Source organism: Zootoca vivipara, chromosome 4, assembly GCF_965207765.1.
Source record: "Zootoca vivipara chromosome 4, rZooViv2.hap1.1, whole genome shotgun sequence".
Classification (NCBI taxonomy): domain Eukaryota; kingdom Metazoa; phylum Chordata; class Lepidosauria; order Squamata; family Lacertidae; genus Zootoca; species Zootoca vivipara.
In genome coordinates, this window is record NC_142587.1 from 87802740 (window position 1) to 87828393 (window position 25654).

The 25654-nt window shown below is 43.2% G+C and overlaps 1 protein-coding gene and 2 long non-coding RNA genes across 5 annotated transcripts in view; 1 reads left to right on the plus strand and 2 right to left on the minus strand.

The window, feature by feature from the left end:
* The window catches only part of LOC148686036 (uncharacterized), a 121539-nt gene that overhangs the window by 32815 nt on the left and 63070 nt on the right, over nt 1-25654 (minus strand). The window lies entirely within an intron of this gene.
* The window catches only part of SESN3 (sestrin 3), a 58717-nt gene that overhangs the window by 7554 nt on the left and 25509 nt on the right, over nt 1-25654 (plus strand). The window contains exon 2 of one of the 3 annotated variants that reach the window (XM_088668390.1): nt 13289-13328. The exons of the other annotated variants lie outside the window; for them this stretch is intronic. The gene's annotated coding sequence lies outside the window, so the exon portion shown is untranslated. The remainder of the gene's footprint in view (nt 1-13288; nt 13329-25654) is intronic. 3 annotated transcript variants of the gene reach the window in all.
* On the minus strand, nt 11920-13338 carry LOC148686037 (uncharacterized). The gene is made up of 3 exons (XR_015949724.1): nt 13257-13338; nt 12241-12319; nt 11920-12053 (listed from the first exon to the last, which is right to left on the minus strand). It is a non-coding gene; the product is annotated as an uncharacterized LOC148686037 (long non-coding RNA).

Genomic DNA, 25654 nt, shown 5'->3' on the forward strand with positions numbered 1-25654 from the left:
TCAAAGCCAATGCAATTGGGCAAATTAAGTTAGTTTCCTTATTTTGATTTTTTTGGGGGGGGAAGAGAGGGAGGCTGACTAATGATTTGGGCACAGGTCACACACAGCTACTTTTCCTTACCCTCTTGTGGTAAAGCTACCCATGCATCCCTTGTCACAGTTTATTTTATTACACAGTTTATTTTATTACATTTTTTATCATGCTTTCTACCCCTCAGGGAAATTTGAATTGACCCTAAATGCATATAAAATTCATAAAAAGGTGAAAAAAGAGTTTGATATAAATGCCAGAATTTTAGCAGGAGCATTAATAATGCTAGTCTTTTGGGCATTAAATAATAAAATAATTTAAATGGTTTTCAGAAGGCAGATGAATGCCTTTTCTCATAGGAAAGCTCTTCTGAGAAGAAATGTGCCATACCTTAGAACAGTGTTTCTCAACCTTTTTTGGGCCAAGGCACACTTGTTCCATGAAAAAAATCACGAGGCATACCACCATTAAAAAAGTTAAAAAATTTAACTCTGTGCCGCCCTATATTGACTATAATTATAACTGTAAGAAACACTTGCCAATTGCTGTGTTGGTTGCAATCTCCTGTAATAAGGCTTCACAAGCCGCTGATTTCTCTGCCAGCACAATCCTTTGCTCAGCAAGTTTCAGGTTGAGCTCATCCAGCCAGCTTCTTTAAGTTTGTCTAAATTTTAGTTTAGTTTGTCTAAATTTTGCCGCGACGTGCGGCGACGAGAAGGGCGATTTGCATTGTCACGTGCCTGGCAGCCGCCAATTAACACCACTGACCCGCCGGAAAGGAAGCAGGCCGGGTCACGACGCTTAACCTTGCGTCGTGACCCGGCCGGCTTCCTTTCCGGCGGGTTAGCGCTGTATATTGGCAGCCGCCAGGCACGTGACAATGCAAATCGCCCTTCTCGTCACCGCACGTCGCGGCACACCAGCCAGCGTCTCGCGGCACACTCGTGTGCCGCGGAACAGCGGTTGAGAAACGCTGCCTTAGAAGGCCCTGCTCCCAGTGGATACTGATTTTACTTCAGATGGAAGTGTTTCCTGGAACAAGACCAAAGTGACTGAAGAATGGGAAGGGGTCAATATGGGGGAAAGCGTTCCCTGAACTAGTTTTAAGCTTAGGCCATTTAGTTTAAGTGAAAGAGCCAGCAACATCTACAAAACATGTTTTCTTCTTCTTCTTAAGACTGTACCTCAAAGTGGAATTATATGTTGCAGTGAAGATGAGGCTGCCGCTGAAGATGGCAGTTGCATGTTGAATTTCCCAAGACCTTCCATAATAACAGCTAATTCAATTTTCCATGTGTACTGACATCCTTATGAAGAAGTGTGTTGCATTGCCGCTGCCAGTAATGGCATGTGATATGGAGGGGGGTGGGTTAAAACACTTCGTAAAAATTGGGACACCTGGCTAGTGGGTTGAAGGGATCTGGTCCTGGCTTGTTAAATGACATTAAACCAGATTTCCCTAGTTCAGTCAGAATGGGGAATAATGCAAACCATAAATTAAACTCCAAAGTGATGTACAGTACAAGGAGAGGGGAGTCCTTTTAGATAAGCATTTGACTGCAACACTTGTTCACCATGTCAAAACCTTAGTTTATGGAGCTCCAAGCCAAACCAGACACATCTCCCACTATTTCTAACAATACTAGCTACCCAGCAAGCCACGCTTCAGGAATATTCTGATTGGTTTGCCTCCACTCTGTACATCTGATTAACCAAGTCGCCTCTTGTTTGTCCAGCGCAAATGAATTAAAACTGCTGAGCTGGGCAAATCTATCAGCTTGGAGCAACTAAGGCAAATGGGCTGTGTATGTGTATGTTTGGCAGCCTCTTTCTAATTATATCTTTGTACCATGATTTTTCTTGTAAATATGAAGAAAGCATGTAAGTCATTGCGCTCAAATATTTGCACTCTTTGTCCCAAAGCTGTTTTTCTTTTTCTTTTTTTCTTGCTCTGTGGGTCAGGCCAAGTGCCAATCAAAGTTGTTTTTCAAGCCATGCAGTGAAATTGTAGAACAACTCTGCCCCCTCCCCCCCCCCGCCCTACTGTCTTCCAAAGAAGGGTTTGGCTTTTGGAGAACTGGTGTGGGGGAGGGCCGGGTAGGATAATACACACTTTAAAAAAAAGTTGACTGTCTGTAGGCTTATAAAAATGTGTTTTGTGTTAACAAATGTGTATGTTTGGTACGTGCATTTATTTATCCCTCTCCACCCCCTCTTCTAAGCTCTTGGATCATACCGGTACTATACATTATACTTGATGTTTCTTCCTGCTTTCTAATGTGTGAGAAGTTTCATGGATTTGAGCAGCACAGAGCAATGCCATTGAATTTAACTTGCATTTCTGGGCCAGGTGTTCCTGGTGGGTGAGTTCTCACCATCACGCTACAGAAGCCTTGTGTCCCCAGGTGTCGTTGGACTACAACTCCCAGCATCCCTAGCTAGCATGGGAACTGGTCAAGGATGATGGGAGTTGAGAAAGGCTGCTCCAGAGTATTGTGGTTCATATTAGTTCTGCCCCATCCCCAAACATGGGTTTTGCAAGAGGGTGAAAATAAGCTGTGAGTCCTGGGAAAGTCTAGCTAGATGGTCTTATGAAGGCCCACCCTTATTATAGCCCTGTCCCAAGCTGTAGTTTTGGAAATACAGTGTTTCATTATTTCACAGGGTTGTTCTACAGGTCACAGAGCTAATGGGAACAAAGTGATCTCAAAACTCCCAAGGCAATATATGATTTCTAAATAGTGGTGTTACTTTATGTGATCAAACCCGCCCTGGTATATTGTCATCTATTTTTGTGGGCATTTCTAAGTCACGTCCACACCATGTATTAAAGCACATGGCTTTCCCCAAATAATCATGGGAACTGTGGTTTGTTAAGGGTGCTGGGAATTGTAGGCCTGTGGGGATAAACTACAGTTCCCAGGATTCTTTGGGGAAAGCCATGACTTAAAGGGGTATGAATGCACTTTCATACTGGTTTATAAATGCCACGGTTCCAGATCGAAGACTCATTGGATGTGAAGTGCTGTGAAGCGTTGAGGCTATTCTTAGCACAGAGTTCCCAGAACCTTCACAAAAGCCATAATTCCTCAGGGATCTTTCTGGGAAGTCCTTTTTGTGAAATTGGTTCTAAAGTGCTTTAGGATGTGAAGTATAGATGTGGTGGTCCTGTTTGTCAGACTTAGCTGGAAGCCCTGAGTATGTTTGCTTAAGAGTAAACCTCATTAAACTACTCAGTAGGATTGGCTTCTGTGTAAACATGCATAAGGTAGCACGTATTGGCCAACTTTATAGTTGCATAGTGAGAGCTTGCCTTTCATGTTTCATTTCTCAGCTTCTCATCAAGTAACCTGCAAGCCACATTGGGCTTTCTGAAGACTCTTCATCTTTGTCATTCCCTAAGCCATCAGTCCAGTCATGTTTTCTTGGGATGCATTGAAGATCTAGAAAAATCATACATGTATGAATGGGGCAGTAACAGCTAGTGTGAGCATCAGTTGCAGGGAGCGACCGTTTTAGGTACGTCCAATATGTGTGTGACCATGCTGAACCGGAAAGTGATCCAAAAAGTCACAGAAAGGGGCGGAACGGGGGTGTTTGCAGGCATTTTCAATTGTGCTTCACATATACATGGAACTTTAGAATGTAACCCCTGTGTAAATTGGGAGTTGCCTCTACATACAAGTTCCATGCCCCATCCCTGCACGTAGAAGGGTTAAAGTCATCTCCCATTGGGTGATGCATTGTGAGTTCAAGTTCCCATGGAGAACTTGATCCCACAGCTGATCCCTGCAGAAAGCAGCTATGTCAGCCGTATGCTTGGGAGCTGAGAAGTGCTGACCACAGGGCTTGCAAAGCACTTTGCACAGTGCTTCCCAAATTCCCGACAACCAGCTGGTTGCCAGGCATTTGGGAGGTGCTGAGCAAGGCCGGTGCTCAGAGATTCTGAAGTGCTGGGTGTAGGACTGTCAAACCCCCTTGCTCTGTGGTTCACAATGTCTGGAGCTTGGGAAGCACTGCTCAAGGGACTTTGACAGGTGAGGCATCATCTGATTGATGCGTGGGTTGTCCCACCCACCTGTCAGAGTTGACCCACAGGAGTAGCCAGAAAGGTTCCCCTTCCCTGATCTGAGGAAATCACACATATATGAATGGGGCTCTAACAAGTAGTGTGAATATGGCCTGATTCACAACTCACATGCCATTGTAAACCAGATTATGGTTTATTGGGATCGTGTTGGCAAGTGGCTTCCAGAGAGGTTGCTTTGCTGCTCTTGTTTTCACTCAGCATGTCATGGTAGTAAAGAGACCGGGGAGGAGGTGGCTAAGGGCTTCTCAGCAGGAGCTGGCATGTTCACACGGTTCCAGGAAGCCATAATTAGGCTTGTTTCATAAGCCACCGTAAGCTAATCAGTTGCAGGGGAGAGTGGCCATCTCCAGAACAGCGAGTAAGGAATCAAGCTGCAGTTAGTGCGGGTTGAGCGCTAAGGGCAATTCCCAGCATTGCTGTTGGGAGGGGTGGTAGTGCAAAAGAGGAAGTACCTCAGACAAAAGGTACTTCATAATACTGGGATATAGAGTTATTGTTGTGGTCTTTAACAAGTACAGTCGTACCTCTGCTTATGTATCCCTCTGGTTATGTAAACTTTGGGATATGTAAGCAGCAAACTTGAAAGTATATTTCCGGTTTTTTGCCACATTGTGTGTGTGCGCAGAAGTGGTCTCTCCGATCGTGAAAACCTCAGGATCCGGCCGGACCTCCGGACCGCAACCGGAGGTACCACTATAGAAGCTTTACCACTCACCTAGCTTATCCACGTGGGCTAGGATGGGGATTAGTGTTGAATATATAGATTGTATGTGACTAGGAATCCTGTGGTCTAAATCACTGAGCTTAGGGCTTGCCGATCGAAAGGTTGGCATTTCGAATCCCCGTACGGGGTGAGCTCCCATTGTTCGGTCCCTGCTCCTGCCAACCTAGCAGTTTGAAAGCACCTGGCGGGAAGGTAAACACCGTTTCCATGCGCTGCTCTGTTTCGCCAGAAGCGGCTCAGTCATGTTGGCTGCATGACCCGGAAGCTGTCTGTGGACAAACGCCGGCTCCTTGGCCTGTAGAGTGAGATGAGCGGCACAACCCCAGAGTCGTCTGCAACTGGACCTAATGGTCGGGGTACCTTTACCTTTAGGGTTCCTAACTCAATAGTCCAATACCAAACCAGAGAATGCCTGCAGATAACTTTTCGTGACATTAAAGACCAACCCAAAAATTTATTGCATGGAAGCAAATCTCACTGAAATATTTAGAAATTCTGAGTAAATATGCTTCAGATTGCTTGGTGCTGTATATCCTGGTGATGTTATAGTTCTGAACTGGGATTTGATGCCAGGTTTCAACAATTGTCTTTTTTGGTGACCCTGAGCAAGTTGCTGTTGCATTTGCTTCCCAGCTGCAAGATATCAGTAATTGTGACCTGCCTCACAAGGTTATTGTGAGCATAAAAGAAGTGATGACATATTTGTACCCACCCAGTGCCTTGGGGATAAGGCATGCTATAAATCTAATTAGTGAAATAGGTTTATTTGCTCCAGAAAAGTAGGTTATAGAGAGTGGGGCAAACATGGGGTGACATGCAAGTTCTAATAAATTGGTGTTTACTCCTGTCCAAAATTAAATTAATTTTATTTAGATACATTATTGCCTTAATATAATTTGTACAGCACCTAGCACACCATCTGTACTGTACTTTAGTAATAGTAACAATAGGAGTGTCTCCACATATAATTTTAGCAGTAAGTTTGCTTCTAATTCAGACGATGCTTTGACTTTCCCAGGGACTATTTATGGATTGCTACGCAAATTACTGCTGTTCATGCAAACCATTGGAGGGTTATGATTGCAGGTTGGATTGCAGTGTGCAATGTCTTTTTAGTTACCACATTCCAGGTGACACCATTTGTATAATATGGAAATCCTGTACTAATTATGCAAAGATGTGCTGAATTGGCACCCTGATTTCCATGGTTTCAATATGCAATTCTTCTATAGTTCTGCCAACTTCCCGAAGTAGAGATGACTGTTTTATACATTACCTGGGTTTGCCTCTGACCATACTCTCTACCAGAAGCCATAGCCAATCCTGGCTCTCTATAATCATGTGTGTTGAATGCATGTTTTCAGCTGCTGGTTTGTCACATTCACATTTTATGGTTGCAGCTGCTGACATGAGAATTACGTTTACCCAAGTGTGTCCCTTAAGCATGTGTGAACAGGCTGAGAGAGAGATGAGATTGTGGAAGGATTTCTTGTCTAATCTTTATCGCTGTTGGGAAGAGGGGATTCTTGAGGCCTTGCTGCTCTACTTTAATGGCACGGCAATGTTTGCTGAAGGTGTTGGTGGGTTCAGCTTTTCCCCCTATTTTTTCTTTACTTTCCAACAGTCCAGAGTCCCCCACCCCACCCCAGTCTCTTCTTGGGCATTGAGTCTAGCTGAGTATCTCCTCAACAAGCTTTGTTGAAGCAGTAGGGTGGGCTAACAGACTGTTCAGTGTCTGGTGAAAACTGATAGGCTTTTGCAATATTCATAGTGGTGGGAGATCGACACTTGATCTCAATCCCATACAATCTTCTTAGGCACACACCCACACACCCAAACCTGCCTTGAGCGCAATCTAGGAAAGCTTATTTTCAGTTACCAAGGACCTGGCAATTACAAATACTGCTTAAGTAGCATGGTGGACAGAAACACTGGCATCTCTGTTTTTTCATCGTTCTTTTTCACGAGGCCTTTTGAATGGTTGATCAAAAAAGATAAAGAAATTCCATGAGGATTAACTGATTGAATTTGCCTGTTCAGAGTAGGCTGTGTTTAGGATGGAGAATTAAGAATGCTGCCAAATATTTTACTGTTTGGCCACCACCTCTGTCATCAAGGGATTACATGATATACTTTGTTTTAAATGTGCCAGGAATTCAAAGTGCTGCTGAAATCTAATGAAAGCTTAAATAATTAAGTGTTAACCACTAACTTTATTGGTCGTCTTCATGCCGCACACCTATGGCTTCTTTGACTGGAAAGTTCATTGTGAAAGCTTCTAAGTTGCTTTTAAAAAAGATATTAAAATAGACCCATGTGCATAGATATATCCTTGAATTGATATGTGCATAACATTAACTGATAGGGTTTCAGTGAAACTGAAGAACTTCCTGGTTCAAGCAAAAGAATGTGTTGTGACTGATAACCCATGGAGTGCTCTGTCTGTCAGAAAATATAGTTGTGATCAATGGAACAAATGCAAGATTTCTGGTCTTCCCAATGTATTGAGTATTGGAATATGGGCAGCATTTGCATCCTACCCCTATTAATGTACTGTACCTGGGACTGCCCACTTTTTGAGACAAGTTCCTAGCAAGATGAACAGCTGATTGGACTCAGTTGGACATTGCTGAAAGCATCAATCTCGTAGAACAACAGCACAGAGAATTACATAGTTGATACAGTACTGTCTCCAAATAGTGTATTATCCTCATGCCCAGCCCATAGTGAGCCACTTTGAGACTCAGATGTGATGAAAAGTGCAATACAGTCTACCTTTTTAAAATAAATTAAAAAAATTAATGACACCAGGCAGCTGCTATTATAAACTGCTTAGAGGTTTTATTTACAAGTAACCAGTACACAAAAGCCCTTGTATCATTGCTCTCAAGAGGACCATGGGATGCAGTAAAAAAGAAAAGAAAAGAAATCTGCCGCTTATACAAAGGCATTCTTGACTTCATGGAATATTTGACGGCAGTCAAGTAATAGGCGGTCAATTGACCAGCATCTCAACTCTATGTTATAAATAGATTTGCAGTTTATTTCAGGCCTTTGGTCAGAATCTATATCTAGCACGACAGAATAAAAAAACTGTTTTCAAGTTTCTTGTTTGAAAAGTTTTGAGAAAGTGTACAATACTTTCTTACCACTCAGTAGCAGAGTATCCGCTTTGGGTGCAGAAGGTCTCAGGCTTCCATTCCAAGCATTTCCAGGTGGTGCTAGGAAAGACCCTTTTCTGGAATCTTGAAGAACAGCTGCCAGTTAACATAAACAGTGTTGAGCTAGATAGACCAATGGTCTGACTTACAAATTATTTATTCTGAGCATGTCTGTTTGGCACAATATGGCCAAGCTGCCATTGTACCATAAAACCCCTTAACATACCTATAAAGTACTTTTTTATTTTCTGACTTTCTACTTGATTAAATAAATGAAAACATAATTTAAATATAGTTGATTTAAATCATCCCAACCTTGTTGATTCTCTGCTGAAAATAGTGGCTGGAACAGGATGACATAGAAACGAGAGAGTAGATAGGCCATTTCCTGGTTCTCAGGAGTGAAAGAAAGAACTTTGCATAGTTCTCAATGGGGAATTTATAACAATTTTCTTACTACATTTGTGCCCCACATTTCCTCCAGGAAGTCCAAGGCTGTGTTCATGGTTTTCTCTTCCCCCTTCCTTTTTATCCTTACAACAACCCTGTAACGTAGATTAGACTGAGATAGTGAGTGCTCCAAGGTCTCCCAGTGAGTCGATGGCTGTAGTGGGATTTGGACCTGGGTCTCTCCAGTCCAAGTGTGATACTCTATAACCACTACACCAGGAGATTTGCCCACTGAGTAAAACATTCATGCAGCTGGGATTGGGTGCAAGTATGTCCAATGCGCCTCCCCCCCAAAGAAGTGAAGAAAAAACAAACTCCAAAACAGCCTGTGAGGATTGAGCATGCACACTGAGCACAGAATGACTGGAAAGGAAGAGAAATGAGGGGTGGGTGGAATGAAGTGGCTAGAAACCTGAGCAAGAAGCACTGCATGCTGCGACATTTTGTTGTCGAGTGATGCTGGTGTCTCTGCATGCTGGATACTGGGGACAGATAACAGAAGGCTTACCGACTTCATGGCCTGGTTTTAAGCTTCCTAGCAGCATATGGCAGGTCACTGTTCCAAACACTATGCTGGATTCGAAGAGCCCCTAGTCTGATCCATCTGAGCTCTTGTTATTTCTTAAACCTCCAAACAGCCCTAAAAGACAGAAGCTGCTGGAAAGGGATTGGGTTGGGTGGGGCAGTGTATCTCCACTCCACTCCGCCACCAGCCACTAGTGGTGTCACCCAGGGCTCATGCTGCCATAATTCATCTTTTTCTCTCCGACCACAGGCTGAGGTTCTGAAGCCAAGCAACTTGAGCTGAGCACTGGGAGAGCCAAGTTGAAGGCAGAAGAGGGGTAGACACTGCCATAACCAACCAGTTCCTCTTTTTCCAGCAAAATCTCTCTCCCTTCTCTCTCTCTCTCTCTCTCCCCCCCCCCCCCAAGGTTCCCGAGGAAAACAAGCCCAAGCCCTGTTGTGGTCTAGAGAATGTAGGTGTGGGAGTGCTGCCTAACTGCTCTGCACCATTCACCAGATGTTCCCAGATTTTGAGTGTCTGGGTCAAGACTTGCTCAGATCATAGAGATCTTCCATGCCTACGCTGCCTGGCTAAAGGTAGACAGGTGGGAACACTTTATGGCACCAAGCCTCCTATCTTCTCAGGCTACAATAGCAGAATAACCTCCCAGTTAGCTGTAGCATTGCTGCTTTGGTGTGCTTAAACAACAAAAATTGTGATTAGCACACTCAGTTAGCGTTAAATGAATATTAAAAGATTAACTATATCATTCTGTCCCTGCCTTTTGCCTCTCCTTTGTCACACCCTGCCCTCTCCATATAGGTGTTACCCATTGGCATCCATGCTAAGTTAAACCCTAATTTCCCAAGGCAGGCTGAGGTATGGGCAGCAGGCCAGGCCTCTGTGCATCCTCCATTTGCTTCTTTGCTGCTGCCTCCTGTGCCAATTCAGCTACTTTGTTAGACTGAAAAGGAGGAGGAATAATCATACTATCATTGCTAGGCAACTCAGTGTATGAGCCCACAACCAGGTTTGGTTAAATGAGGGATGTTGCAGGGTTCTGGAATCGGTGCCAAGAATCTGGCCGAAGCATCAACCCACCCAGAGCAGAAACTCAGTGTGCTAGAATCTGGCAAGGCTCTTCAGTACCTACAGTGTCTTCTCAACCAAAGTAAATCTCTGGTGCCTTTGGTTCATTGTGGGGCAGATTATTTAATTGACCCAATGCCACAATGAAAGCTGCTTACATGGACACCAAGGCCTAGCAGGTTTTCGGGTGCACTAGAATTGATATATTTTGGGATCCAACCACATTTACCAAAATGGGACTCCGCATTTCTACCTGGCCATAGAGATGACTGTTGTGTTGCATATTGTGGTTTCTTCTACTGCCATTTTAGGACTAGCCATTTCTCTATTTGGTCCATGAGGTCCTCATGTGCTTTACCAATATTAAATCCACTTTACAGAATGTTTGTGCAGCCCCTGGGATACTTGGTTGGTTGTAGTCAACCAATGTTTACTCAGAGTAGACCCATTGACCTAAGTTAGTCATGGCCATTAATTTCAGTGGCTCTGCTCTGGGTAGAGGTTAGTTGAATGCAACCCATTGTCGTTTCTGAATGAAGAAAGGTGATCATTATGGGAGAACAAGAACAAATATTGCTTTGTACCCAACATGTTGCTTGGATGAAGGAAGAAGGGATAATTTCATATATTACACAGAAGGAACACTGAGTTTCTCACAGTGTGTGCACTCAATAGGGAGCTGGATTCAGCCGTGCTTCCGGGCAAGTGTACTGTATATATGCATGGTATGTACAATACTTGAGAAATTACATAGGGCATTTACATAAGAGGGCCTTATCAGTAGTGGCTCCCTGTCTGTGGAATGCCCCGCCCACTTAGGCCTGCCTGGCATTGGCATTATTGCCTTTTCAGCACCAGACTGAAAATTTCCACCCAAGCATCTGCCTATTTTTATTTTTTCTTTCCTCCTATTTGACAGTTTGTTTCAGTCTGCTGTTCATGGTGACTGTACAGAAAGCTAGGATTGGGATGTTTGAATTGGTGCATGATCTCTCTTTTTTTTTAGTGTTGTATGTAGTATTTTGTGGTTTTGGTTGCCTTGAGACACTTATAGTATAAGGTGATGTGTAAAGTGGCAAAGATGGTAATATTTCTTGCACTCGTCCTTTGGTTCAGGGTTGAGGAACTTTAGACCTGGGGCCAAGTTTGGCTCTCCAGGCTGATCTGGCTGTTGGGATTCTCCCTGCACCCCACCCCTGCCCCCTAGGCATGCCACTCACTGGCCCTGCTTTGCATCTTCCTTGAATGCTTTTCCCTGGCTGGAATCAGATAATTGTAGAGTTGGAAGGGACCATGAGGGTCATCTAGTCCAGCCCCTACAATGCAGGAAACTTTTGCTCAACGTGGGGCTCAAACCCACAAACCTAAGGTTAAGAGTCTCATGCTCTACCAACTGTGTCCTTAATTTCTGACAATGTCACTTGCTTATCAGGATAGAGGAAGAGTGTATGAGTGTATTAGAAACTAACCTGCAGAACAAAGGTGAAATTTACATTCCTTGTTGTGCCTGCTTTTGCCTCTAAACCCTCCCACCACAAGGGATGTGCACCTTGGACTGAAAAAGGTTCCCTACACCTGTTTTATATGTACACCTGAACCATGTTTGTTGTACAGCTAAAAGGTAATGTGTGAGTGGCGCTACTTTCTTCCTTTATTAAAAAATATGGCAGCCTGGTGATTGGATGCACTGTGGTCTAAGGCACACTGTTTCGTTTTGATGCACACCATATCTTTTTCAGTTGCAAACCAGTAAGGAAAGGGTGCATACACAGTCTTTGGGTTTTCTTTATCCAAACAAGCTTTGGAGGGGGGTTGGGCTCTGACTTCTGCTTCTAATTTCCACAGAGGATAGGAGTAAACAACTGCAAAGGGATGCTGTTGTCTGACTTGCTGGGCTGAAAATCTGGCTTTGAGTGGGTGGGTCAACATGTCTTGCCTGGAAGTCTGCCAAGCTGAGCACAGCAGCTCACAACCACAGAGTTCCCTTTTCTTCCATCGCGTGCCTGTAAAATTGAGAAGTCAAAGGCAAGCGGCTATAATGCTTCTAAATTTCCCCATCCCGAAATACCCATGTGTGTATTTTACTCTCCTCTCTTCTTCTCAATGCAGCAGAACCTCATAGCACACCCCCTGGCCTGGGTTGTGTCGTGCTTAAATTTTAAGTTACTTACGTTTAAATTTATGACTTACCATTGGATCTATGCTCAACAACCCTTGAGGCAGTTTAAAAGTCCAGCAATGATGATATGAAAGCGAATAGAAATGCAATCTAAAGGGCCACACAGAAATAATAGTAAAGAGTTACAGGAAGGAAAAGTCAGCATTCTGTCATTCAACCTAAATTTTGCCTTGAGAAATGAAAACTTGTTGAATTCGACTTTCCTGGGGAGAGAGTTGTATTGAGAACCTGCCACAGAAGACAGAGCCTCATATGAGAAACTTATTGAACCCTGTAGGGCTTAAAATCTGAGTAATAGTCTACAATTTAAGTTCAGGATTTATACATCAAAGTTCTGAAAACTGATGGTTGCAGGTGTTCTAGTTAGGGATTGGGGAGAAATTTGATTTGGTTTGCATTTAAAGGCAAAGCCACCTGATTCAAGCTTTCTGAAACAACATGCGAACCAAATCATGGCCATCCTTCGAATTTTGCACTTCTCCAGATTTTGCAATGCAGTTCTCCAGCCACCTAATGTGTACCTAAATGCCTAGGGTTCAGTGTGCATAAAATGCATATAGTATATTGGTGGAAATGACATACAAACATGCACTTTGTTAGAGAAAATTGCTTTGCAAAAATGTGTATATTAGGCAAAAATCAAAAATTAGTATGGAAAGAAATTAATACTAAAATCCTGGCAAATAAGGGTTTGTTTGTTTTACCAAGTTGCAAATTCAGGTGGAAATGTGGAGAGCTGAACTTGCCCAGGGAGAATAATGGCAATCTTAGATAGAGAGATCTTTCTGCAATTTAGGTACACCTGGTAATGTTGCCTCTTTGCCTTCTAATTACACTCTGGATGGATGGATGTCTTGAGATCACAAAGAAATCTAATTTTATATCTTAAGCAAACACCAAACAAGTAACTCTGCCAAAAGAAACAAATATGCTTATTCAAAAGTGGATGTCTTAATTATGTGGATTATGTAATTGTTAGTTTCTGTTTCTATAGTGATGGTGCGGCTTTTTTTCCTGTCTTACCTACCTCAGATTTTCTAAAGCAGATGTTTCTCGCAGGTTTTCAGTGTCCCAGAATGCTGTTGGGGTGTGACACCGGGTGAGTGATCTTTCTGGGGATATAAACCACCATTAGATTCATCAATTGTATTATTTGACGGTGTAAAAAACCTAGTCCTATCTGAAGAAACGATAATAACCTATTGAGAGCAGCAGGTATGACAATTCTTGCAAACTGGGAAGCAGGGGAAATAACAGAAGAGTGGATTTTAAGGATCTGGGACATAGTTTATATGGTGAAATTAACTAATACGTTAGGAGAGAGGGCAGGCAACTCAGCAACCTTTTTATTGAAAATTGTAGCATGTTTGTCACATATTGATGCAACAGAATTCAAGAAATTATAGTGCCATAAGCATTTTGGGGTCCACTGTAATAGGAGAAAAATGTTATCTCATACTATTATGTTATATTGTATACATCTGATATATACAGTAAAAATAATTTTTAAAGCAGTTTAACCTCTGGGTAAGTTTTGTGCAAGCAAATCAGGGTGATCACTCAATAAATAGGTTGTCAAGAGGCCCCTATAGTGAGGTGGTGTTAAATGAGAATGAATTGGCACCTTGTAGAGAAAAAGACTGGCTTCATTTTCTGTAGCCTGCCTCTTTGAATTAGGGTATAGTTTTATGGATTAAGGGTTCAGTTCTGAAGTACTGCAACAACATGCTGTTCTATGCTGAGCATGTTGGCAAACCTATTTTTTTTCTATGGTGGTCCAACATTCCCAACCAACAGGACCAAAGAACCACAACAAAGGGCATTGACTAGAAGTTGTGGATACCAGGGCATGGGGCAATGCTGCAGAGACTTGGGGCAATGCTGCCAAATTTACTAACCATTTCAAAAACACTTGGTTTCAAACCTTGTGTGGTTAGCATTGCTGCTGACACACTGCTTAACCACAGGCAAGACCAGCTGCAGGAAGGAGAGAGGTGGGAGGGTGCAATCCTGCAACCTTAACCTAGGCTTAGCTACTTGTGATATATGTTTGTTTGTTTGCTTGCATGAATGTTTCCACAAGTGTGGCCTTGGATATGTTTTTCTCTTAATCTGGAAGCTGCAGTCGGGAATGCTCGCTGGGTGAATAAAAGCACTTATGTCGCTGCCTGTGGGTCATTTTTCTTAGCTGCTTTTTGCCATCTTGGGAAAATGCAATTTTTGGAGAGTTTTTTTAAAAAATGTGAAGAACAGTGTGGTTGGAGAGTTGTAACCTGTCACCTGCCTGCTTGACCATTGCCCATCTTGGCTGGTGAAATCAAGCTACATGAGAATAGCTAGTTGGGTCCAGAAGGCTTGGACAAAGGGAGGGAGATGTTCTGGCCGCCTTGAAGGAGGGAGTAGTGAGGCCTTCTCTGGACCTGTTGATTCAGCCAGCTATAAACCAGTACAGTAGTTAATCTTTCTTGGCTTTTTGGTGATACAACATTTCAGCAGCTTGTGGCTGTTCAGCTTAAGGCATTGCTGGACGGTACAGATTTGTTTAGACCCATTTCATTGCAGCTCCCAGCCTGATTTGGGGGCAGCAATGCCTTGGGTAAGCCTAGTGCAATGTTTCCCAACCTTGTGCCTCCAGATGTTTCAGGACTACAACTCCCATCATTCCTGACCACTGGTCTTGCTAGCTAGGGATGATGGGAGTTGTAGTCCCAAAACATCTGGAGGCACAAGGTTGGGAAACACTGGCCTAGTGAATGACCTTTGCTGGGAGAGCAACAGGAAAGTGCATCCTTGCTGGTTCTCTTGGACCTTACGGTACTGTTCAGTAGCATCAGCCAATGGTATCCTTCTGGGTTGACTGCCCTAGATAAGGTTGGAGACGCTGTCTAAAAGCAGTTACACTCCTGTCTGATAGGTCTGTTCCAGAAAGTGGGCCTGGAATGCTGGTTCAGCACAATGACTATTAATCCTGTGATGTACCACAAAGTTCCGTGTTTCTATGAAACCACTGGGAGAGGTCATTGGGAGATTTGGACACGGGTGTTGCCAGTATACTGATGAAATAAAGTTCTGCTTCTCAACATTAGATCCTGGTGTGTTCACATGGACAGGGTGAGGGCTAATCATAATAAGCAGATGTGCTCTTGGTGGACAGTCCATTAACACAAGGGACTGGATTGTGCTAGATGGAGAGTCTCGTTCCCTGTCCTCAGCAATTTACAGTTGTGAGTTACCGTAATGTATTGTGCATGCCACGCAGTTCGGGCTCTCATCTGTTCCCTCATCGTAGGTCACTTTCCCCTCTCATTCCAACCTTATTCACTTCAGGCACTTTATTGGCATTGAGGTGGATTTGAGGCTTGTGGAATTGTGGGATTCAGGGATAGAAACTGTTTGCAAGAGAGTAAATGCCACAGAATGACCTGCACGTAGTTGCTTTGATATAAAGTAGGGGTGGTGAAACTCAGGGCTGGGCCCCAAAATTCAGCTCTTCAAAACTTCCAGGCCATCTCCCGTACTATCCCTGCTCCACACCTTTTGAAGAGTTGTGCCTGACCGGAAAGTTTCCTTGAACTGTAATGATGCCTCTTGCTTGCTTGTCTGGAAGATGGAGGGTGTGTGTGTGTGTGCGCGGATGTAATCCTCTGAAATTTTTGTGTCTAGAATATAGCCTACTGCACAAACATAAGAGTCATCTTCATTGCTTTTCTCACTTTTTCCTGTTTCCCAATCCACCACTTGCGTGCAGCCCCCAGAAGGTTGCCTCTGAGGAAATATGGCCCTCAGGCTTAAAAAAAATAGTTCCCAACTCTCATATAAAGCCATCACTGTTTTATCCCTTTGTCCCTATTATTGGGGATAGAGTACAGTTCTTGAGTTTCAGTTTGCTCATACTTAAGCTTCACGGTTTTTCTGTATTTGTTACTTTTGGAAGAATTAGGGTGGTGATCCTGCTACTGGTGGACTTGTGCCATCAGACATCAAGGAAGCAAAGAGAAGAGCGAGCTATTTTCACTGCAAGCACTCAAGGCTTGTCTCGTGCTCTTTAATACTGTTTTAATTAAAATGCTTGAAAATGGCAAGTAGAGAAACATTGCATGTTATGAACTTGGCCCTCGAGGTAAGGCTGAAGATAGGTGCATGTCGTAGAGTCACTCAACCAGTCCATACACCTAGTGTTAATATGGCAAATGAAGAAAATGAGCGCAAAAAATAATAATTTAATTCTTGGGGGCTCTCCCTTTTTTAAAGCAAAGCAGGAAGAAAAGTTTAAACGCTGCAACGGTGCAAGGAGAACAGCATTGCCCATCTCTCTATGTGATGAATTTTACAGCAAAAATATTCTGTTAAATACATTTGTTTTTAAAATGCTTTCAATTAATTGTTTTTCACTGTTTCTATTGATAACTCTAATTGTAGGTTCTTAAGCAGAGGTCGGATGGCCATCAGCCATGGATGCTTTAGTTGAGGTTCCTGCATTGCAGGGGCTTGGACTAGATGACCCTTGGGGTCCCTTTTAACTCTATGAGTCTATGAAGCTTGGAGGCTTTGTTTTGTTAAACATAGAAATAAATGCAGCAAAGGTGGAGCATCAGTTCATACCCCCAGCCCATTTTGAAGGGACAAACTAGGTTCCCTGTGAATATGAAGGGATGGCTAGAGGGAGAGCATCATCAACCCAGAATGCCACTATGAGTGGTACTTCATGATGGCATCATGGGAGGAATGGTAGTAATTGAGGATCAAATGTAGCTACTGTGAATTTATAACCCCCCACCCCAAAATGCCTCTCGCCATTTCACCACTGATAGAAGACAGAAGTTCCATTTTGGCTCAGCACTACCTTCTGAGACAACCGCTCTTCATACACTCTGTGACAAACCAGGTGCTGTTGTGTTTGCCTTGAAATGGTCCTTAATTGCGGTTCAGAAAATGTAATTGGGGTATTTTGCAGTGGAATACCTGGCTAGTTTATCTTTTGGATTTCTCATCGGTTTTAGCAGAAGATGCAGAAAGCAAAGAGAGCTGTTGTAGCAAATCTGAAATAATCGGTTGCCGTTTATAGGGGATTATATGGATTATGTCGTCTTTATGATCTTTTCCGTTGAGTTTTACTGCTGAGATTGTTTTGTTTTTGTTGACTTTTTGTTGCTAGCTGCTGTTGGGTTTTCTTTAAGGATCCATGAGGTGGGTTAAACATTTTAAGTACAAATTTCACATTTTTTAAATTAGAACCATTCCATTCATTGCACAGCAACAAGGCAAGGGTTGCAGCTGTGTGTGTGTGTGTGTGTGTGTGTGTGTGTGTGTGTGTGTGTGAGAGAGAGAGAGAGAGAGAGAGAGAGAGAGAGAGTTTGGCAGTGAGATGTAATAAATCTTGGCTCTCTGATGAGTGCACCTGTGTGATGATGCACGTTTTCAGTGTATATGCCATGCTTGCATTACATATGCTAGATCAGGCACCCCCAAACTCCAGATGTTTTGGGACTACAACTCCCATAATCCCTAGCTAACAGGACCAGTGGTCAGGGATTATGGGAATTGTAGTCCCAAAACATCTGGAGGGCCGAGTTTGGGGATGCCTGTGCTAGATCTTTGCTTGTTCAATGTTGAAACATAATTCCATCTCCCTTTCCTGTATTGAAGGCAGGGGAGGCATTGGAATCCTACCTTTTTGAATGAGACATGGCATGTTTGCACATAATGAAGGGCCCGATTACTGTTTCCTTCCAGATGAATATTTTTTAATTTTTAATTTTTTTTGGTGGCTTTCACTAACCCACCTAGCTTCAGTGTCTTCTCCCCAACTGGTGTTTCAGAATAGAAATTGGCTTTACACAGGAAGCAGCAAATGGGTACAGTTTAGGCCTTTCATCAGCAGCCAGTTAGACAGTTTGCAGCAGAGAATGTGACGGCGTTTCCTTGCTCCGTAAAAATTGGCTCTGCAGCTGTGGCTATGGGGAAACTGGTTTTCCTTGGGGTGGGGAATTCTGGCCAGCATCCAAAACGCAGGCAGTCTTCAGATGTGGCTGTAACATGTGTTCTTACTCTTGACACTGGCTTGAAAACAAGAAGCCGTTTGTCTTGAACAGCATTTTGGATCTCTAGTATCTTTTTGATTAAAAGCCGAGAAACGAAAAAGTAGACCTATAATATAGGACTAAAGAAAAGAAACTGCAATTAGAGGATCCTTTTTCAGAGGAGACTTGTAGGATTTGTTTATCAAATGCTGTGATCAGCTTTCTCAGCGCCATTTCACACATGGTTTTCCCAGGAAGTGTGCACTTCACAAATTTAATACAGTCGTACCTCGTTTTGCGACTGGGATCCGTTCCGGAGCCCCGGCTGCTAGCCTAAAAGGACGCAGGGCAAAGCGCACGCACACGGAGCGCTTTGCGCTTTGCGCATGCGCGAGCGGCAAACCTGGAAGTAACCCATTCCGGTACTTCCAGGTTTGCCGCAGACGTTCGCCGGAATGGACACTAGATGAGGCAGACATTTGTAGCGGTATTATTGTAAACCAGGCTTCCTCAAACTAGGCCCTCCATATGTTTTTTGAGACCACAATTCCCATCATCCCTGATCACTGGTCCTGCTAGCTAGGGATCATGGGAGTTGTAGGCCAAAAATAACTGGAGGGCGGAGTTTGAGGAAGCCTGCTGTAAATAAACAAAACTTTCTCTCTCCAGGGGGCAGCAGCAAACTGGGGCTTCCTTATAGGGTGCTCAAGTTTAGAAACACATGATTGTAGAAATTACGTTTTACCTTTTTGGGTGTGTATTTTAGGCGCACAGCTGAAATATTTGAAGATGAGGAGTGTTCAAATCTAGGGAAGGGCATTTCCTACCCAGGTGACCTTCCAGGGGCCAGTAGGGGTTGAGGCCAGAGCCAAAAGCAGATGGAGCAATTTTACCTTTGTGCAAATACTAACTTTCTACCCATGCACACACATTATCCTCCATGTAGGCAAGCAAAGAGTCACTCTCCGAGTTAAAGGACACATTCCAGCCAGGCAAGAACACTTGAGCAGGATTCAGGGCAGAGCTGCTGTGGGCCAAGGTGAGAGAGCTAAGTGACAAGATAACGAGGCCCTTGGGCTTCAGGCTCCCTGTCCCTAGTCTTAACGTTTTGATTTGTGGCGAGTAGGGGAGAGATGTGCAACTTGTATCCCCATCCTAAGCATGTTTCCTTGAAAACCCCTTTAATTTCAATGAGGTTTTCCCCAGGTAAGCCTGCCTGGCCCATTGTCCTGCTGAATATTTATGCCATTTTCCTGCTGAATATTTCCCTGCTCCAAGATGCTTTTCCACACAACTTTCGCCGTCACCCAGGAAAAAAAGATACATATGCTTCTGCCTCACACGGCTGCTTCTGTGGTTACATTGTCTAGATTTTTTTTTTTTAGCATTACAAAAGAATTCTGAAATTACCTGCAATGTGAAGCTCAGCCCTTTCTGTGACAACTGAGCCAGGTTTCTACTGGCAGAGACAAAATAGGCTGAGTGTGTTGGGAAGGTACTTAAATGTCCGTGCTCTAAAGTCAACTTCCAAGATACTGAGCAGTCTACACTCTTAAAACTTTTTGTATCGTTTCCTGGAGAGCTGCGTAAGCATTCTGTGCAGTGTTGGTAGTTGCTGAAACAGCTTTAAAATAATGAGTCGTCTGAGTTGATCCAGAAGCGCTTGACTGTGGCTGTCATACAGCATAACTCTTTCTCTTCACAGTGCGCCTGTTGCATCAGTTTTGTACTGGTTTTTTTTTTTTGCTAGAAGTGCCTACGAATAAGGCTCTGGTAATCCTGAGCAATGTGTTGGGTTGGGTGGGTATGCAGCCAGCGCCTGATCTGATCTTTTGAGCTGTCCAGTTGGAAACTGTGCAATGGGACAGAATTGTCCTGGGTTTTCTTTCAAATAACCAGATCACGAAAGGTAGGTTGCACCCAAGGGCCTAGACATACTACAAATTTTTATTGGTGTTCTTTTAGTCCTTTTCACAGCTTCTTCCAAAGAATTGTAGGAATCCTGGTTGATGACTTTGTTTTGATGGGGAAGGATGATTTTCTAAAGCTCTCCTCACATTAAAATCAAATCCCTGCACATAAAAAGATGACACATCAAAGAGATGTTGTAGCCCATCTTCCATGCTCTGCTAGCTTTCTGCTTGCAAGGAGATTTTTTTTTAATGTGGAGAAGCATTAACATGGTGTCATTTTCCCCTGCTGCTGTTGATGCAGTCCATTCTGCCATTTCATTTTGCTGCATCTGTAGTTGCAGCCATGCCGAAGGGTTGAGCCCCCTATCTAGACCTCCTTCCTCACTTTTACTCACTCTTGTCTTTGTTTTGCTTTTTCATACCCTCCAACATTTCTCCAATGAAAATAGGGACGTCCCATTCCATGATTATATTTTTACTATTTATACCCCCCCCACACACACACCTTACTGGGTTGCCCCAGCCACTCTGGGCAGCTTCCAACATATATAAGAGCATACGGTAATAAAACATTAAACTTTTTTTTTAAAAAAAACCACCTTTCCTATACGCCTTCAGACAGCTTGGGGGGGGCGGGGCGGATAAGTCCATTCCTTCCAACATTTCTCCAATGAAAAGTAGGACATTCTGGGATCAAATCAGAAACAATGATGTCTTCTCTAAATAAGGGATGTCCCTGGAAAACAGGGACACTTGGAGGGTCTGCTTTTTGATTGTGCTGACAAAACCCACAGTGAAAGTGAGTTAAAGGATACCTTGGGAGAGCTGCATGAATGAGCCCTAATGGAGAGAATGTAATATATTCAGAAATAAGTTCCTGATGACTGCTCCGATTCTAGAGGGAAGATTGCCTGGTTGGGGATGTCTTGCCTTTTTAAAAATAGCTTGCAGGGTGAGTAGATCTGGCACAATATTGAGATGCACATTCAATCTGTACTCTGTTATAAAAAGCAAGAATTTTGAACTTTGACCCACTTTCTTTCTTTTTTTTAAGATCCTCATGTGTTGGCTGCCCTCTAGCCAGGCTTGTACAACTTGGCATGGATCTCGGTCTGTGGTGCTCAGGACTCGCACTGAGAAAAATATTGACTATTGAGTGACTTGCTCTTCTGTGTAGAGAACCTTAAGGACGCAAGAAACGCCTACCCCGTTTCCTGGTGTAGAAATAATTTAAAAGCTGTAAAAAGATGGTATCATGTCGCTTTATTCTTCCAGCTGCTTTATTACATAGGAAATGCCAAACCAAGAGGCGGCAAATGGCTTTGATGGGTTACCTTGAATTGTGTGGCTTAGTAGTTGGAGAGACTTCAAGGGGAGGGAGCTTGCCTAGAGGCTAGGATGCATTTTTCTTCCTTGGCTAATGTTAAATGGTTACGATTACAGTTGTACCTTGGAAGTCAAACGGAATCCGTTCCGGAAGTCTGTTTGACTTCCGAAACCTTCAAAAACCAAAACGCGGCGTCTGATTGGCTGCAGGAAGCTTCTGCAGCCAATCGGAAGCCCTGTCAGACGTTCGGCTTCCAAAAGAACGTTTGAAATCCGGAACACTCACTTCCAGTTTTGATCGTTCGGGAACCAATTTGTTCAGGAGCCAATTTGTTCATGATCCAAACTATGACTGTACTGGCCCTTTCTGTGGTTTCTAGAACTAAAGGTCATCATCTTTTAACTGACCCAGACTACTTATAAAACCTCTCCAGGACATTTATTTGGTTTCAATGCACACTTGGTCCCTAACATTTGAACTCAGGGCAAGAGGGTCCCCCTGTCTTCCCACCTGTCCACTTAGGTGCAAATTGGAGTTCAATTCATGGTTTGGCTGTAAGTAAATGAGACACCTGCACCCATGCATGGCTCTTGCACAAGTGTAGTTCTTCAGCTTTCCTGAAAAACCAGGATTCCCTTTGATCTCACACATTGGCCTTGTTTGCACATAACACTTAAAAGTCATGGCTTACAAATCAAGGTTTGATTTGATCATCCAAACCTTACCAAGTGTCTTAACCATAGTTTAACCACAAATAAACCATGCTTGTGAATCAAGCGTTACATGCAAGCTCAGCTCTTGTTGACCTAGATTTGAAGCATTAGTAAAATCATTTAAGAGCAAAGGAGGTTGTTAGAATGGAGTAAATGCTCCTCCTTATGCATTCTGCAGTGACGCAAAGCAATCTTCTTTTTAAGGTGCTTACTTCCATGTTGCTGCATTTGGCACCTTTTTAAATCTCTCTCTTTGAAAATAGTTGAAATGATGTGCTGGTTAGATTTAAAACTTTGAGGCTCTGAAAGAACACAAAGGAGATTTTTGTTTTCAGCTCAGCTAATAAAGAGTCTTGCTATGAGCAAGGTGATTAGAAATTAAGAAAAATTGATTTCATGCTTTCCCTTTCTAAATGCACAAGCACTGTTTCATAGTTGGAAGTAACCTAGCAATTTCCCACATGTTATTGAAGGAATACTGTACTGTATTTACTCAAATCTAATGCTCATCTTTTTTGGCCACATTATGTTGTGAAAATCAAGGTGCACATTAGATCTGATGGCAGATTTACATTCAGCAAGAAAGACTTTTTTTATTTCAAGGTTCTGAAATCTGAGGTGTGTGTTAGATTCGATGGTGCATTAGACTCAAGTAAACACAGCATTGAAGCAGTTTTGGCTTGGAATAAGTTGGATGCCTTACAGGCTGCTTTCACGATCAAAAATGCTGATTCCTATAAAAATGTACAGTTCATCGATGAATGTTTGGTATGAGTTGCAGGTCAGGTTTCTGTTTCAGTTGTTAAATGATTTCTCCCTGCTGAGTTTTTTTCTCTCTCTCTTTCTTTCCCTCCCTCCCTCCCTCCCTCCCTCCCTCCCTCCCTCTCCTAACACCCTGTGCAGAATATCATCTCCCACACCCACCAAGCTCTGCCAAATTCAAACTTGGACAGGCAAAACAACCTTCTAACATGATTGAATTCACGGAGGCTAAAGGAAAAATGCTCCTTCTAGTCTACCGTATCATTTATTTTTATTATTTGAAAAAAGCTTCAGGGTGCCTAACTGAACATATTTCACAATTTAAAAAGGAAACCAAAATAGGAATTACTCATGGATTGCAAGATCAAATATAGATTTTGCTCACAAATATATTTACTTTGGTTGTTTACCAATCATGTAATGCAGTTTAGCTCTTCTAGCCCCCCCCCCCAAAAACCGGATGCATAAAATCTTTTAAGGAGCTTAGAAATGTGTGCATGTACAGAACTGCAGCTGTAAAACAGTTTGGGGTCGAAGAAAGAGCGCCTCTAAAATGTCATTTCTAGCGCACAACAGTTAGACAAGGATTGCATCACAGGATGTCATCAACTCCCATCCCTATTTATAGTGTTGCTTTTAAATTAACCCAGAATGAACAACCATATAGTTCTGGGTCTGGAGAACCGATCTATAAATACCTTCTTCCTTTTTTAAAAGAGCAACTTCTGTTGTAAGTTGAGTCACCTACCCAGGGATTCTCCAATGTACAAAGGAAAATGCAGAATTGGGGGCACTTCTTGTGTCCCTGGGTGAATCACTGAGATATTTTCCTGCGCTTTTATACAGACTGAAGGGGACAGAATTCTGGGCTGTGCCACTTCAGACTAGAGATGGACACAAGGGTTGCATTTCTGAGTGCTCATAAAGTAGCACACCAGGGAAAGAGCCTCCTTGCTCTTTGAGTTGCCAGTTCAGTGCGTGCAGCAAACTTTTATGTTACCAAAAGAGTTCAGTAGTTCTCTGCTCCCCTGCAGTCTAAGGTGCAGGGGAGCATCCCAGAAGGTGCAACCCTAAATCTTGTCAGTTTAGACCGTACAATGTGTCCCTCTTCTTACATTAGCAGAGTGATGCTGGTAAGTGGGCGCACAGCAATACCCCAAAGGTAATGAGAGACTGGGCAAACAGGAGGAGACTATCTTACAGCTCCTCCGCATGATGGTTTCATTCCTGGAAGCTTGGGCAACCCTAGTGTGGGAGTTGAAGCAGCCTCCCGGTGGTCCTTAAGGTATTTGAGCATGGCTGGGAGGAGATCCATCTGCCAGTGTGGTGCCAGTAGTGAAAGTATTGGACCCGAACCAGTGAAACCTCAGCCACCAAGCTCACCGGGTAGCCTTGGGGCCCATCTCTTGGTCTAATCCTGGGTTTCCCAAACAGGGGTCTCCATCTGTTTTTGGACGGCAGTTTCCATCATCCCTGACCACACTGGTCCTGCTAGCTAGGGATGGTGGGATTCGTAGTTCACAAACAGCTGGAGACCCAAGTTTGGGAAACCCTGGTCTAACCTCACCTCACAGGTGTGGTATGTAGATAAAATGGGGTGGGAAAGAACCATGTGCACTGCCTTGGACTCTGAGGAAAGGTGAGATGTGTATGTACAGTAATCTCACAATCTATGCAGATTTAACATGTGCACATCAGCTTGTATGCATTCAGCTTTATGTGTTTGGCAAAAAAAGTTTACAATTGAAAGGGGGCTGAAAGGGGGTGGGCATCCAGGAGAAAAGACATTTGCATTCCTACTTGCCAATGTGTTAAACTATTTTGGCTTCAGATGCGACCCCCAAAATGCAACCCCCGCATAAGTTGCGGGCTTACTGTATTAAAATAAACTGCTAGGAGCCACAGGTACACCACTGCCCTGATTGTCTTTAAAAGCATGAAAAAGCATCTGGGCGGATGGATGTTAAACGAATCTGCAGTTCAGATTGATCTTTACCCCAAAGAAACCTGGCACACCATGGCTGGAGCAGGTTCCTTTTAAAGCATGCTCAAGCAAAGGCCATCAAAGCAGATGGTGATTATTGAAGTAGAACAGGGGTTCCCAACAAAATTTTCTCAAGGACCCCACATCGAGCTGCTATTGTGACAAGGACCCCCATTAATTTGTTTAGAGATGGTTCCTGCACTGCAGGGGGTTGGACTAGATGACCCTTGTGGTCTCTTCCAACTCTATGATTCTAACCCCAAGGCAGCTGTTTTCAAAATATTTTTGTGCACCTACAAACCTTAGATTTCAGGTAGGTAGCCGTGTTGGTCTGACGTAGTCGAAACAAAATAAAAAAAATTCCTTCCAGCAGCACCTTAAAGACCAACTAAGTTTTTTATTTTGGTATGAGCTGCTGGAAGGAATTTTTTTACTTAGATTTCAGCAAGGCAGCTCATAGCTCTCCTGTGGTGGTACAGCTCCCTGAGAATCAGATCGACATTAGTATTTATGATATCTTACAGTAAATAGTTTTCATAGTTGGTGGAAATGCATGTGCAAATTAACATAAAAACACCCTGTCATAGGAGAACAGCCACAGGAGAAAATATAAACTGCCTGGTTACAAGTAAAAACACAGAATACATTTTTTAAACCTTCTTGGCGTTCAAACTTTTTCTGTACGGCTCAGGACCAGCAATGGAAG